The sequence below is a fragment of the Mustela nigripes genome, chromosome 15 (assembly GCF_022355385.1).
Source record: "Mustela nigripes isolate SB6536 chromosome 15, MUSNIG.SB6536, whole genome shotgun sequence".
NCBI lineage: Eukaryota > Metazoa > Chordata > Mammalia > Carnivora > Mustelidae > Mustela > Mustela nigripes.
In genome coordinates this window covers 64,420,784-64,436,744 of record NC_081571.1, presented here as the reverse complement: position 1 = coordinate 64,436,744, position 15,961 = coordinate 64,420,784, and positions in this window count along the sequence as shown.

Below are 15,961 nucleotides of genomic sequence, written 5' to 3'. Positions count from 1 at the left end.
AGAATGGCCAAAATTAGCAAGACAGGAAACAACATGTGTTGGAGGGAATGTGGAGAAAGGGGAACCCTCTTACACTGTTGGTGGGAATGCAAGTTGGTGCAGCCACTTTGGAGAACATTGTGGAGATTCCTCAAGAAATTAAAAATAGAGCTTCCCTATGACCCTGCCATTGCACTACTGGGTATTTATCCCAAAGATACAGATGTAGTGAAAAGAATGGCCATCTGTACCCCAATGTTTATAGCAGCAATGGCCATGGTACCAAACTGTGGAAAGAACCAAGATGCCCGTCAATGGACGAATGGATAAGGAAGATATGGTCCATATACACGATGGAGTATTATGCCTCCATCAGAAAGGATGAATACCCAACTTTTATAGCAACATGGACGGGACTGGAAGAGATTATACTGAGTGAAGTAAGTCAAGCAGAGACAGTCAATTATCATATGGTTCCACTTATTTGTGGCGCATAACAAATAGCATGGAGGACAAGGGGAGTTAAAAAGGAGAAGGGAGTTGAGGGAAATTGAAAGGAGAGATGAACCACGAGAGACTATGGACTCTGAAAAACAATCTGAAGGGTTTGAAGGGGCAAGGGATGGGAGGTTGGGGGAACCAGGTGGTGGGTATTAGAGAGGGCAAAGATTGCATGGAGCACTGGGTGTGGTGCAAAAAACAATGAATACTGTTACGCTGAAAATAAATTTTTAAAAAATGAAAAAAAAAGAAATATTTGGACCTTGAGGTAAAAAAGTATTGTTATTTTTTAAGCTATTTTTTTAAAAATGCAAATTTGATTTGACAAAAATTCAGACCTAAATTTTGGGTATTATTCTATACTAGTAATATATAGAGAACTTGTACAAACAAATGTAAAAATCATAAACAACCCAATAAAAACAGGTAAAGACATGCACATGATTTCAAAAAATAAAAATATCTAGGAAATAATTTTTATGAAAAGGTACTAAACTTGATTACTAGCCTGGGAAATCTTAATCAAGACCTCATGGCTATTATTTCAGGTATTATTTTGTCAAAAATTGAGGCTTGACAATGCAAACTTTTATTAAAAATTGAATTGATTGAGATTTTAACACTAAATGATATTTTCTTATTTATATATTAGTATATTTTTTATTTCTCTACAATGCAAGCAAAGATGAAATAGTGAATTTTGTCTGCTGTGTTCAATACTACATTTCAAATACTTAGAGTGCTTTGACACATGAATATAGAAATAGGTATCAAATAAACAACTATGAAATAACTGTTGAGTTCCAAATGTGAATGGTGATGAAACATATTTAGACTACTTATCTTTTTTCTTTCCTTTTCATTTTCTAAGTTTGACAGTTTAACTTCTGCTTTTAAAGATTTATCATTTTAACATTTCCTTCTATGACAATAGTATCAACAGTTGCCTTCATTTAGTTCAGTATTCAATTTACTTATGTATATTCCGTAGTCCTCTGTTACTAATGCTCCTTCAACCCATGAATACTACTTAAACAATAAATCCCAATCTGATTCATTTTGGAAGGCTTTATTTTGTGCCCATAAGATTTATTTCATTTTTTAAAAAATAGTTCACAAATTCTGTATTTCCCAAGCTCTCTTTTTTCTGTTTGTTTGTTTTTTTGGCTTTTTTTTTTTTTAACCTATAGAATATTTGGCAGAAGCCATTTGGCTGTGATGCTTATAATAGTCTATAAATATAACACATAATTTTACCATGTGCCAAACAATATTTAAAATATGGAAATACATTAATTCATTTAATTTTCACAACAGCCATATCAAGTAGTACTATTACAATCAGAAAGCAAAACACTCATGGATCAGTAACTGACAAGTTGGATTCCCCAAAGATAAAGACAAACACCTTACTGCAAAATGATGCAACCATAAATTTTCCATTTACCCTACTGCTGTATTGTCTTTGATTCAGGAATGTATTTGTAAACTGCTTCTGATTCCAGGCTTCTCTGTAAGGATTATTGGAACAATGTCATTTATTAGGCTTTTTATTTTAAATAAATAACTTCACGTGATCTTACAGATTTCATTTTATTGGCAGCTATTTGAATTATTTGTTTTCTTATGTGTGATGCCTCTGATGTGATGTAATGATTCTTTAAAAAAATTTTTTTTTCATTCTTATTAGCTAAAGATAGGAGGGGAAAAGCAGTAGAAATTATTCTGCCAAATTCAATGAGGATTCTTCTGAATTACAATTTTTCAGTCAATACTGGGAAATATCTTTCAATATATTATCCTATTGTATTCTTATACCTAGCAAAGATGTAACACTATTTGATTTCTTTTTTTGTTTTTATTTTTTTGTTTTTTAATATCCGGAATTTATTCTTTTGAACACTTTGTCCTAAACAATCTGAGAGATAAAATGAGAAAGCCTAACTTCCTTTTTCAAGGAACTTGTCAATTTAATTTCTTGAATATCAGGAAGCAGAATAGATAGCCCAAGTCTAGCTGTGATAAAGGCAAAATAGATGTGTCTGAGAGTGGGTTCCCATCCTATGTAAAGCAGTAATGTCCATAGCACAGTAACTAATTTCTACCTATGTTTGATTCTGAGATTTGAAAGGTGAAAAAGAATGTAATCATTTTGAAAGTAATCAACTGATGCCAGATTGTGTTGAAATAGTCTCCGTTTGCCCCCAATCCTCTCTCTCTATCCTATCCTTCTCCACTATGCTCTAAGACTTTTATGGGTTTTATAAAGTATCTCCCCTGTTCTCTACTTTCAATTGGGTTCACATAAAGAAATACCAAGAGAATAATGAGGCAATATGGTCTTCGTTAGGAATGTGTCCATTATATATACATGAATGTATTCCTGGTGAGGCTGCTGTAAAAGATACTTATGATATTCATTTATTATTTTAAAAATGCATTAATGAGATTGGTCTGTGTGGCAGGTATTTATAGTCTTGAGTAATGTTTTCAAAAGTACATGGCTGAATAAGACTAGGTATCACTATGAACATGTGAAGTTATCTTCTGCTAACTATAATGAGAATATCTTATGAAAGAAAGAGAATGGGATTTTAGCATTGTGAAATCCAATGCACATGTGGTTTTATGGACCCTAAAAATAATTTTAGAATTTTTACTCTTGAAATATTAGTGAGATTTAACTTGATATATTGGCATTTGTTTATTTAGCAGATTGATATAACAATGCAAGCATACATTATAGTCTATATGAGCTTATTTCAATACATTTACATACACTAAATTATGCAAATACTAAAATGATAGCTAATAAGAATATGTTTTATTAATTAGACAGTTCAGTTATTAAGGAAATACCCTATATTTTGTAAACTGGGAAATTTTGATTTTTTTTTTTTCCAGAATGCTTAAAAAAGATGTTGAATCTGAATATTTGAGCCTCTTAAGTTCTCAAAATTGTAGCGTTCATGGCATATCCTCTCAGGTCAAATTCAAAGAAGCTGATTCTATTTAGCCTTCTGAAAGAATACTACATTAATTAGCAGTGTCCTAATTAAGGCTGCTGGTGAGAAGGGTGAGTTAATTAAGTTATAGGAGCTTCTCTCTCTTTACCATAAGTGAAGATATATCATTTAAGTCTATTCTGGTTTAAATGTGGAAAAAAAATGTTAATGCTTCATACATTCTTTAAACTATTTTTACTTTGACGTTAGTTTTCTTATTTTATAGGATAACTAGATACAGAAAAAATGTGCATGTTCAAAATAATAAAAGAGCAAAAAGTGGTATTAACTTTCTAGTAAATACAGTCCCATTCAAACTGTAATGATTTTCCTTTTTTTTTTTTTTTTTTCCTGATCTAAGGTAAACACATGTTCACTTGGTGAATCTGCAATACCTAATTCACGGAACATTCATGTTTTCAAATTAACTACTCGAAGAAGGACATTCATATCAATTCACATAAAGTTAATTTCTTTCTCAGAAAATGTTTACTATTTGGTGAACTATTTTCTACATGCTAAAGTTTGATTTAAGTTTACCTCAGGTTGTATGCAGAAAATCCCCATGGCACCTAAATTATTCTCCTTTTTGCAATGCCATCACAATTTTCACACAAATCACTTGTCAATTTACGTTTTCCCCCAGCCCTGGCTGTTAAGTTTTCAAAGTTATGTGGTTTTCTATGGTTCTCCCAAAATTCTGCCTGCCTATCATAAAACTTCCAAATGGATATTTTTTGGAGGGGGTATGTGGGAAGTATTTTTTTTTTTTAATTTTGAATTCTGGAAACTAAGGATCACATTTATAAACAAACAACAAATAAAGACAAAATTTAATGTAAAGAAGAAACTAGGCTGACATCACAGGTTGAATTAATTTAGTGTAAAATTATTTCTGCTTGGAAATTGAAGACTGTCATTGTTTTGAAATGGATAAATCAGAATTTTTATCTTAAAAGAATTTTGTGTATGCTTTAGTATTCAAGCAGATCACTACACTGCAAGCAGTAGCTTGGCATGTATATTTTAAAAAGTTAGACAAACCTATGTAACCTAACCATATAAAATAAGATTAAAGGCTACATATATATTCTTAAAGTATCTGCCAAAGTGAATTAACCAAAAACAAGAAATGATAAAATAAAGCTGGGTTCTCTATTTCTTGAAAGGGAGCATGTTAGGTATCTGTAAGGAAAGCATATAAAAATGCTGGGGAAGTACTCCAAAACACATTACTAAAAGCTCCCAAAATTTTATGAGCATATGTGAATTGAAGATGCAAACACAGATTGATAAAATGAGTAATAAAGTTGGTTTTGCTTGAGAATGTTTGGTTACTTTGGTGATGTGCTTACACAGCCCTCCTGGCATAACAGACAGAAAAATTAGTCACCAATCCACTTGTAAAAGGGTGTCTAAAACTGCTGGGGATAGGGAAGAGGGATCAAGGGATAAACCTGGGTCCTGTATCCCCAAAACAGAACAACACTCCTGCTTGACATGGAGCAGGGAAGGCAAGTGAGGGAAAAGACCTTTCAAAGGTGTAACCATGAAACAAACATAGTATGGATTTCTCAATCAAATTGTGTGTTGAAAACACTCACGTCTTAATTCTAGACTAAATTTTCCTTGGACTGGTGGTGCCTGAGTGTCTATTAAAAGAAAATCCAAATTCTCTCTGGAGGAACATAACTTCCTCCTAGGACTCATATACTGCTCCAAGACTTTTTCACAAAGAAACAGTAAAAAGTAATCAAGCACATAAGGAACAAGTCACTGCTTCTTTTGGAATAGAACCAGCGGGATTGGGGAAGCAAAAGATCTATAGATCCGTAAACATAAAAACAAACAAACAAACAAAAAAACCAGAAAGAAAAAGTAAAATAACTATGCTTAATATGAATAAAGCAGTAAAAAGTCAAGCTTAAATATTGTCAAGAACAAGAAAAATGGAACAGCGACAGTCAATTTGTTGAAAAAGAAAACTTATCCAATTGAAAAAATGATAAGCTTTCATTTGCTATGAATTAAAAAGTAATTGAATGACTATAGGACACATTAGTTACTGCTGATGACAGAATTAAATTACCATAAAAGAGTTTGAAACTTAACTAGAACTAGAGACCTACGTTTTCAGAAAATATGAATGAAATATTGATATAAAAGGGAAGAGAATGCGTAATACACTTTTAATTGGTGTTCCAGATGGAGGAGAAAGAAGAATGAGGAATTTTATGAAAAATAGCTAATAAATGATAAAATGTGTTACTTAGAGGGAGAAAAGTTAACTTAAGGTTTAAAAACCACACATAAACATATTTTAAAATTGAAGAACCAAATAAAAAGGAGAAAATATTAGCAGCAGTCAAGGTAAAACAATTTTTAAAGAAACTTGAAATAAGCAGCTCAAGAACAAACCAAATGTAATATTGGATGATATATCTTTAATGTATTGAGAAAAATAATTCCCTTGGTATTATATCACATATTTATATTACCTAATATTCATGTTTGATGGTGAGTATACAAATTGACAAAGCTTTGTGAAAACAGTATGTATACCTTTCTGTTGCATGAAACAAATTAAATGTGAGTTTTGAGATTCATTAAAGAATACCTAAATACATAGAAAGAGTACCATGTTATTAGATTGGAATAACCAATAATGTAGTAATTTTTTATTATCTACAAATTTATTCTTAGATTTCATTAACACCATCTAAAATCCCAAATATTTCATTGTTATGTGTGCAAACCTTAACAAGTTGGTTTTTAGGACACCCAAGAAAACCACAATTTGCTGATTGTGAAGTTTCTAATAAAGATAAATACATACAACAAATACATACACCATATGACACAATATAATCACTCTGCTGCCACATTTATAATAGAGTCTTTGCTAATTCTAAATCATGAAATTATATCTTATGTTTTCTCGCAGAAATTTAAGTTTTATATCTATGTTCATGGTCTATTTTGCTATAATTCTGTGTGTGGTTAACAGCATGAATCAACATTCACTTCTTTGCTTACAGATATTCAATAGTTTCAGCACCACACTGAAATATTTGATCTTCTCCCAGTGAATTCCCTTACCCCAAACGAAAATCAATTAACTCTATCTGTGCATTTGTATTTATTTATTGGCTCCTTCTGTCCCACTTACTTATTACTTATGACTGTACTCCCACTTCCTTGATTACTGCAGTTTTATAGAAGATCTTGATGGTAGGTCAGGTTTTTTTTCTTCTCTTTCTTAATGCTTTTTGGCTACACTTGTTTCTTTGGATTTTTCTTAAAAACTTTAGAATCTGTCAATTTCTACAAAAGTTCTGTAAAAGTTTTCCTAATTACTTCTTGGATTCTTTTTAAAAATATGGGGAGAACTGTCATTTTAAGAGTATGGAGCTTTTCAATCCATAAAGAAGAAATATCATTTCATTTATTCTGTCCTTTAAAATTTAACTAATTAATTAATTTTATCTTTAAAATTTTAAACACGATATTTTATAGGTTTTAGCATGCAGGTGTTACATATATTTTGTTATATTTATCTTTATATATTTCATATTTGACCCTATTATAAATGGTATTTTAAAGTTTCAATTTCCATCACTGTTTATTTCTGCTTTATAGAAATGCATTTTATCTTTACATATTGATTGAAAGACAGATAAATTGGACTTTCATCAAAATTGAAACTTTTGTCCTTCAAAGGCATTATCAAGAAACTGAAAAGAGAACCTACAGAATAGGATAAAATATTTGTCAACCATGTATCTGACAAGGGAACTGTACCTGTAATATAGGAAGAACTCATACAACTGAATCATAAAAAGACAAACCAACAAAAAACAGCGAATGCAGGAATAAACTTTTCTCCAAAGAAGACATAAAAATGACCAGAAAGGGGTGCCTGGGTGGCTCATTGGGTTAAAGCCTCTGCCTTCTGCTCAGATCATGATCCCAGGATTCTGGGATGCAGCCTGGCATTGGGCTCTCTGCTCAGCAGGGAGCCTGCTTCATCCTCTCTCTGCTTGCTTCTCTGCCTACTTGTGATCGCCTTCTGCCGAATAAATAAATAAAATCTTTTTTAAAAAATGACCAGAAAGATTGTGAAAAGATGTTTAACATCATTAATCATAAGGGTAACACGATTCAAAATCACAGTAAGGTACCACTTCACATCCATTGGGATGGTCATCGTATAAATGAGTGTTGGCGAGGATGTGGAGAAAGCAGAACCTTCTTATACATGGGTGGGAATGTAAAATGGAACAACAACGCAGTATGGCAATTCCTCAAAATGTTAAACATAAAGTTGCCTTTTGACCAGTAAATCCACTCCTAGGAATTTACTCAAATGAAATAACAAATTCCATACAAAAAGTCATACACAAATGATCATAGCTGCATAATTTCTAATAGCCAAGAGTGGAAAACAACCTAAATGTCTATCAACCGATGAATGGATCAACAAAGTGCAGTTTACCTATCTATACAATAGATATATTGTATGTATGGTATCATATAATATTCAACCATAAAAATAAATGAAGTACTGTTACATGCTAAAACAAGAATCAACCTTGACAACATTATGTTAAGTGAAATAAAACATACACAAAAGACCAGATACTGTATAATTCCTTTTAGATGAAATGTACAGAATAAACTAAACTACCGAAACAAAAAATATATTAGTCATTGCTTAGGGCTGGGGTGAGGAATGCAGTAAGGGGCTGATAGCTAGTAAGTCCAGGGTTTCTTTCCAAGATGACGAAAACATCTTAAATCAATGATGGTGCTGGTTGCACAAATCTGTAAGTACACTGAAATATTGTGTTATACACTTGAAGTGGGTGCCTTGTACCTACATGTGAGTTACATCTCAGTAAAGCTATCAGTAAAAATATCACATCTTAAGAGAAGCTAGCAAATACTCTCCTTTACTTTCCCACTATTTTATTTACTTACAGACCTATTTGTTTCAGGAATTTCCTTTAAAAGTTTTGCAGGATAATTTTCTTACATATTTTTAAAGCAAGGAATAATAAATAACTTTTCTTTCAAAATTCCCTTTTTCAGAGGAGGTTACTATCTGATATTATGCTTAAACCAGATATTTCAATATTTCTTTTATAACAAGATTCTTGATTAAAATCACTATTTCCTATTGCCAATAAAAATACGTACGTAATTTTTCTAACAATACAAAAACTAAAATTATAAAGAATGTTTGCCCTACTCTCTGCTGGGCAGGGAGCCTGCTTCCCTCTCTCTCTCTCTCTGCCTGCCTCTCCATCTACTTGTGATTTCTCTCTGTCAAATAAATAAATAAAATCTTTAAAAAAAAAAAAAAAAGAATGTTTGCCCTAAAATCTATACATTTTGATAAAAGCCTCGCCTGCGGCACCTGGGTGGCTCAGTCAGTTATGCGTCTGCCTTTGGCTCAGGTCATGATACCAAGGCCCTGGGACTGAATCCCACATTGCTCTCCTTGTTAAGCAGGGAGCCTGCTTCTTCCTCTGCCTACTGTTCCCCCTGCTTTGCTCTCTCCTTCTTTGTCTCTCTGACAAATAAATAAAATCTTTAAAAACAAACAAACAAACAAATGAAAAACCCTAGCCTTCTTGAGTGATTAATGTCACTTTTTGGAAGTCAAACAATTAAAATACATTTTTTAAATATTATGGTTCTCTACAGGGCTCCCTTTTCAAAGGATTTAATATGGACTAATCTGGATAATTGTTACTTTGAATCATAACATATGAAACACCTTTTTTATTTTTTTTTAAGATTTTATTTATTTATTTGACAGAGAGGGAGAGAGAGAGAGAGAGAGAGATCCCAAGGAAGCAGAGAGGCAGGCAGAGAGAGAGGAGCCCAGCAGACAGGCGCATGTGGGGCTGGATCCCAGGACCCTGACTGAGATCATGACCTGAGCTGAAGGCAGAGGCTTAACCCACTGAGCCACCCAGGCAACCCTGAAACACCAATTTTATAAATAAGACTTAAGAAACCTATTTTGCATTTCTATTTGGTGCCTTTAATTATAAATGTGTTTTTCACAATGTACCTTAGTGTCACCAAACATTTGACGAATTTGGTCCCTTTAAATATTTATTTTTTTTCTAGGATGACTCAGCATCAAGAAAGAATTAACAATTGATGTATCATGGGATTTCTCTCACAAAATACTTATTGGAAAAACGCTTCTCTATGTATGTACTAGAAAGAATTATTCACATAATTCATTATTTTTCTTCCTGGAATCTGAAAGCTCATATTTGTGTTTGATTTATTTATTTACTTACTTATTTTATAGTACAATAATTTATTTACTATTAAGACACCTCATCCTCATTAGTATTTTCACCTTGAAGGAGAAAATGACTGCTCAAACCAGATAATTGTGCTTTAATGTTGAAAAGAGTTTTGACAAAGGGAAAGCTCCAACTGTATTCCAAAATTAGATTTGGGGTCGAGTTTCACCTTTACAATATTGCCCCCTTAGCCCCAGCGGAATAAATAACACTTGGCTGGACAGACAATTCAAGCAACAAGTAACTTCTTTGATTTTAAAAATGATGTTCCCCAGTGTGTCTTATGCTGCAAAGCAGTAGAAGCCATAGTTTATTTATTTTTTATTTTTTAAATATTTTATTTATTCCTTTGAGAGAGTGCCAGAGTGAGAGCAGCTGGAGAGGAACAAGCAGAGTCCTGCTGAGCAGGGAGCCCCTAAGGACTACAGTGACCACATGGGACTCAATCCCAGAATCCTGAGACATGACCTGAGCCCAGGGCAGACACTTAATCAACTGAGCCACCCAAACACCCCTAAAGCTATTGTCTAGTTTATAATTGAGGTGAAATCTAAGTGTAAATGTGGGTGCTATGGTGTCATACTCACTATCAGATTTCAATGGAGTTGATCAGAAAGAAAGACAAGGTAAAATTCTAGTGAGAGTTTTACATGTTTATAAAGTGGAGCACCGGATAGATAGGCAGTATTTTAGCTTTCATACATTTTCAACTTCAAGTTCATCACAAGCAGAGGAATTCAGCTTAAGAAGGAAACGAACCATCTGACTAGAAGTTTGTCCAAAAAGGAATATCCGAGAGTGACAGGAATGACAACACCATTTGTAACATTACTACTATATTAGATAATTAACAACAAATAAAATCACTAAAAAAAAATACTTGATTAAACAATCTAGTCTTTATGTAGATATCCTTAGTCCCTGAGAAATAGTAAAAGTAAATTACATTTTAATATAACAAAAATAAATTTACTCAACATTAGATAATTACTGAATATTAGCTAATGCTCAATATTAGCTAATAGAGCAAAAGTATACATTTATATATTTCAGATATCAACTTATATTTATCTATACCTATATATTGCTGCTTACAAGAACTTATAAAATGAATGCTTTTGAGTAGCTAAGTGAAAGATATGTTGTTTTGATTAAAAAAAAAACAAAGAAGAGTATGGACATATTTATTGGGTAACTTGAATTATATTATTAATAAATGCAAAATATGAATGAATAGTAAAAATTTGCACTCAAGCTTTGCCAGGCTTTGAAATAGAAACATATTGATACAAGTGTAAATGGAAACATATTGGTCAAAGAATGATCAAGAATTGAAGAGGATAAAAAAAAAAAAAAAAAAAAAAAAAAGAATTGAAGAGGATAGCAAATGTGAATATAGACAGCCATACAGACTTGAATTTTTGATACAAAAGATTATTTAATTGTAGTAATTGAGGGCACAAATACTAAAACATGCTGCATTGGTTTTAAATTCATTTGTGACCTGGGCATGTGACTGAATTTCCTGTGACTCAGTTTCCTCAAACTTAAAGTGGCCATTGCACTAGAACTTTTTTCATGATAAAGTTTGAGAATTCAGTAAGTTAGTGTGGTAAAGCTCTTAGAATGATGACTGGGACCCCTCAAAAAAAGGCTATGTGTGTGTTATGTGTGGTTATTCTTGTTGAGACATAGAAAGCTGTGGCCAAAGAAGAGGAGGACTGAGTAAAATATCTCAGAAATAAAGCAGGTACATGCTGCAGTCAAAACCGTGGAGGGATTCTACTTCCAAGTAATGCAGAAAATTATTTTGCTCTTAAGGTAATTAAAGAATTAAAAGTTGATGCTTTTAGCTGTAACATATTTGATGATATCAGTTTTTATGTTAATGGCATGATTTAGGGTAAGAAAATAACACTTTTAGTTGGCTATTAAAGATTTTTTTTTAGAGATATTATTTATTTATTTGACAGACAGAGATCACAAGTAGGCAGAGAGGCAGGCAGAGAGAGAGGAGGAAGCAGGGTCCCCGCCAGGCAGAGAGCCCAATGTGGGGCTCTATCCCAGGACCCTGGTATCATGACCTGAGCCTAAGGCAGAGGCTTTAACTCACTGAGACACCCAGGTGCCTCGGCTATTAAAGATTTTGATGGATGATGTTTTTAGGTTATAACATGTATGTAAAGAGGGTAATAAAGAGAAATTACATGTGACCCAAAAGAATAATGGTTTCGTATGACGGAGGAAGAGTAATAATTTAGAAGTGCAGAGGAGACAATTGCAAACTCAGACCGACAGGAAAAAGGAACTCTAAACATGAGAAAAGCTGCAGAGAAAAGCATCTCAAGAATAGAAGAGTTTCAGTTAATGTGTGAATAAAAATGTGGATGCCACTAAGTTTGTTAGTAATGTAACAGAATTTCATATGTCATATGGAAAAATTGGGGAGGATGGAGAATCAATTCAGGGAGGAACTAGAGGTAATAACACAGCAGATGTATTTCGAACAATGGCCATAATTGGATTGGACATAATTGTATTGTCTTATATGGTAGTTGCTGTACCTTTAGTTAACCATAATGATGCAAGTTTCACAAGTCCTCTGATGGAAGAGGTTTAGTATTCAGATATTGCCTCAATGGATTATACTACCTAGAGAATGTTTTCAATTGCAGATTCCAGGAGATATCCTGGGTGTCCTGAATTTGCAGGATCACATAAGATTTGAGGACTGGATTATACCAGATTCATAGAAATTGCTGGTGGGATGAACTGAATGGCTAAATATATGACTACAGGCAGTAATATTCCCAAAGGGAAGAAATTTAATCATGAGTTAAATGGGTCCTGTGTTCTTGAGCATTTTCTTATATTCCCTTAATCATATTTTTGAACATTTTTTTGAACATTATTTGTTCAAATTTTTGAACATTTTTTTGAACATTATTTGTTCAAAAAATATGATTAAGAGAATATAAGAAAATGCTCAAGAACACAGGACCCATTTAACTCATGATTAAATTTCTTCCCTAATTTTTTTTTGGTGTGCATTTTTGTAAACATTCCCTTCCTTGGGTAGGTCTGAAGTAGAAAGCAATGTTTATTTTAGTTTGACCTGCTATCATAAGATGATTTTCTTTTAAAAATGTGCTCTTTAGTTTTGGATAGGTGGGCTACAGTAAAATGCTTCACAAGGTATCAAACATACCAGAAATTTGAAATTTGTATTGTTGAATTAAAACCAAGTATACTTGAATTATTAACAAATTCTTATATACTAACATAGGAAAAGTGCAACACCAAACCAATATATATAAATCCGAATATAAAAATGGAATTGCAAATTCTTATTTATTTTTCCAGTGACTATATTGTTTTACATCATTTTGTTGCTATTAATTAAGTTTTAGTATTAAGTTTTTGGAGGGAAGGCCAATTTTGCAAAAGCTTCCACAAAGAAATTATTTCAAGTAAGTGTTTTTCTTCTATGACATAAGTTAGTCTATTGCAGGAAATAGTAGTGACATTCAAGTTCTAAGTTTGTCTCCAATAGAAACATTAAAATCATTATATTTTTCTTACAAAGTCAACTTTGATTTAGTCACCTTAATGACAAATCTAAACCATGACCGCTGGGTTCTGGGAACAAATTTTAATCAGATTTTAAAAAAAGAGCTATCTTGTTATATGTAGAAAATGAATTAAATAAACTTAGGTACTTACTTCCATTTTAGGAAGTAGACTCCATTAAAAACACAATTGAAAATATAATTGAGAGTGCTGTTCTTTGTGATAGATACTTCCAATGTCCAAATTCCTATTAATGATAGCACTTAACTATGATACTCTGCACTGAAGACAATACAAAAGGTAAATTGTTTGCTTGAGATACCAATGTCTACCATTGCCATGAGTTGTCAATTATACGTTATATGACCTTAGATAAAAACATACTGTATTTCTTTTGACGATTGGAAGGATTATATGTTCCATCTTAAAAAGCTGCATGCTACTTTAAAAATATACAACAGCACTCCTACTGTTTTTTAATATTCACATTACTGGTACTAGCATTGTAAATTAGCTTCAGAGTCTCTCTCTCTGCCTACTTGTGAGCTCTCTCTCTGTCAAATAAACAAATGGATCTTTAAAAAAAAATACTATTCAATGCAGGGGTTTAAACTATAAAATATGCATGACTCAAACTAAAATAATGCACATAGTCTTTATGTAGAAAAATATAGAATGCATATGATAACATAAAATAAGATCTGAATAGGGAAATAGTCTATGCTTATTAATGAGAAAATATAACATAAATATATTATTTAAATTCTACCCCAAGATCTTCCAATTCAATAGAATTCCAATCAAAATTCTTGCTTTTTTACATTTGTTAAGTAACTCCTCAAATTCATACTATAAGTCATGGTAGAGTAAATATGTATAAGCAAATTAAACTCTAAAACAGAAATGTATAGACAAAAATATACCTACTAAATATTTAAAAACATTGCAAGATGTCTATGCCCATAAAATGACAAAATTAAGAAAAATACATATTAAAATATGTTATTAAGAATTTGAGAAAACAAGAATTTTTGTGCACTGTAAGTAGTAGTGGAAACTATTTGCTATTTTATGGAAAACAAGCAGTTATTTAGTAGAAATAAATACATGTATGACCCATAAACCAAACATTCCACTGATGTGCAGGCATCTCAAAAAAAAATTCACAAACATTTACAGGATTACATATGCAGGGATGTTAATTATGTGGGTATATTTTAAAGATTTTATTTATTTATTTATTTGAGAGAGAGTGCATGCAAACATGAGTAGGGGGAGGGGCAGAGAGAAAGGGACAATTAAACTCCCCCCTGAGTGGGGAATCCGATGTGGGGCGTGATCCCAGAACCCTGGGTTCATGACATGAGTTGATGTCAGATGCTTAACCTATGAGCTACCCATGTGCCCCCATTATGTGTTGTTCTTAATGAAGTAAAGAGTGTAACCAACTGGTGTCATCATGAAAGAACTTGTGAGTGGTGTGTGATAGCTTCAAGGACAACATTCTAAGAACTTAGGAGTATTAATGCTGAAACTGAGCATTCTTAATTTAACTCTGAAAATTTATGGCAATCTATTTCATTATTAACATCACAGGAATGGATGTTAAAATACTCATATTTAGGGTGCCAACTGGATGGCACAGTTGGCAAAGTGCAGGACTCCTGGTGTCAGCTCAAATCATGATCTCAGGATCATGAGATCCAGCCCCAGGTTCAGCTCCATTCAGCGGGGAGTCTGCTTAAGATTTTCCCACTCCCTCATTCCTCCACCCAGTGCTTGTAAACACTAACATGCTCTCTCTCTCTCAAATAAATAAATAAATAAATAAATAAATAAATAAATATTTTAAATATTCATTATTTAGAGTAATAATGTCTTTTTTTAGTGAGTTATCTCTAGGGACAAAGAAAATTTAATTTATATATATGCTAATAAGCATATGACCATTTGTCCTCCCATTTGAAGATGCTGCATTCAAGATATCTGAAACTAAACTTAGACCAGTAACACCTGCAGTTTCACTGGAATTAGAAATCAAAGCTCTTTGCATTTATAGTATCTGTGACTTCTCTTAAAAATTGTCTGAGAGACTAATCCTCATATTATTGATCTACACAATAGGCCATTGCATTAATCTATTTCTTATTATAATTTATTTATATTTATATTATAATTATATATTTAGCTATATATATATATGTTTAAAACAAACATGAAGATAAATTACAAATACATAGAGTATATTTCTTAAAAGTAAATTATATGTTTACATATAACTGGCACAAATATCAATAATAGTCCTGAATGTTTTAAAGATTATTTGGCAAGAACCGTAGCAGAAATTAGTCCAAATATAGTAGGTGCACTTGCCCCTGAAGGAAAAGGATAATAAAAATTTTATCAAAAGGATGTTATTCCATCAGTTTCCTAAAAGAACAGAATGTGTGAAAGAAATTCTTCAGCAAAATAAAAAAGAACATCAAGTGGGCTCAGGTAGTTCTACAACTGAAGACTTAAAGGTCTAAGTCCTAAGGACACAACTGACCCATAGCCAACTAAATTCAGTATGTCCAG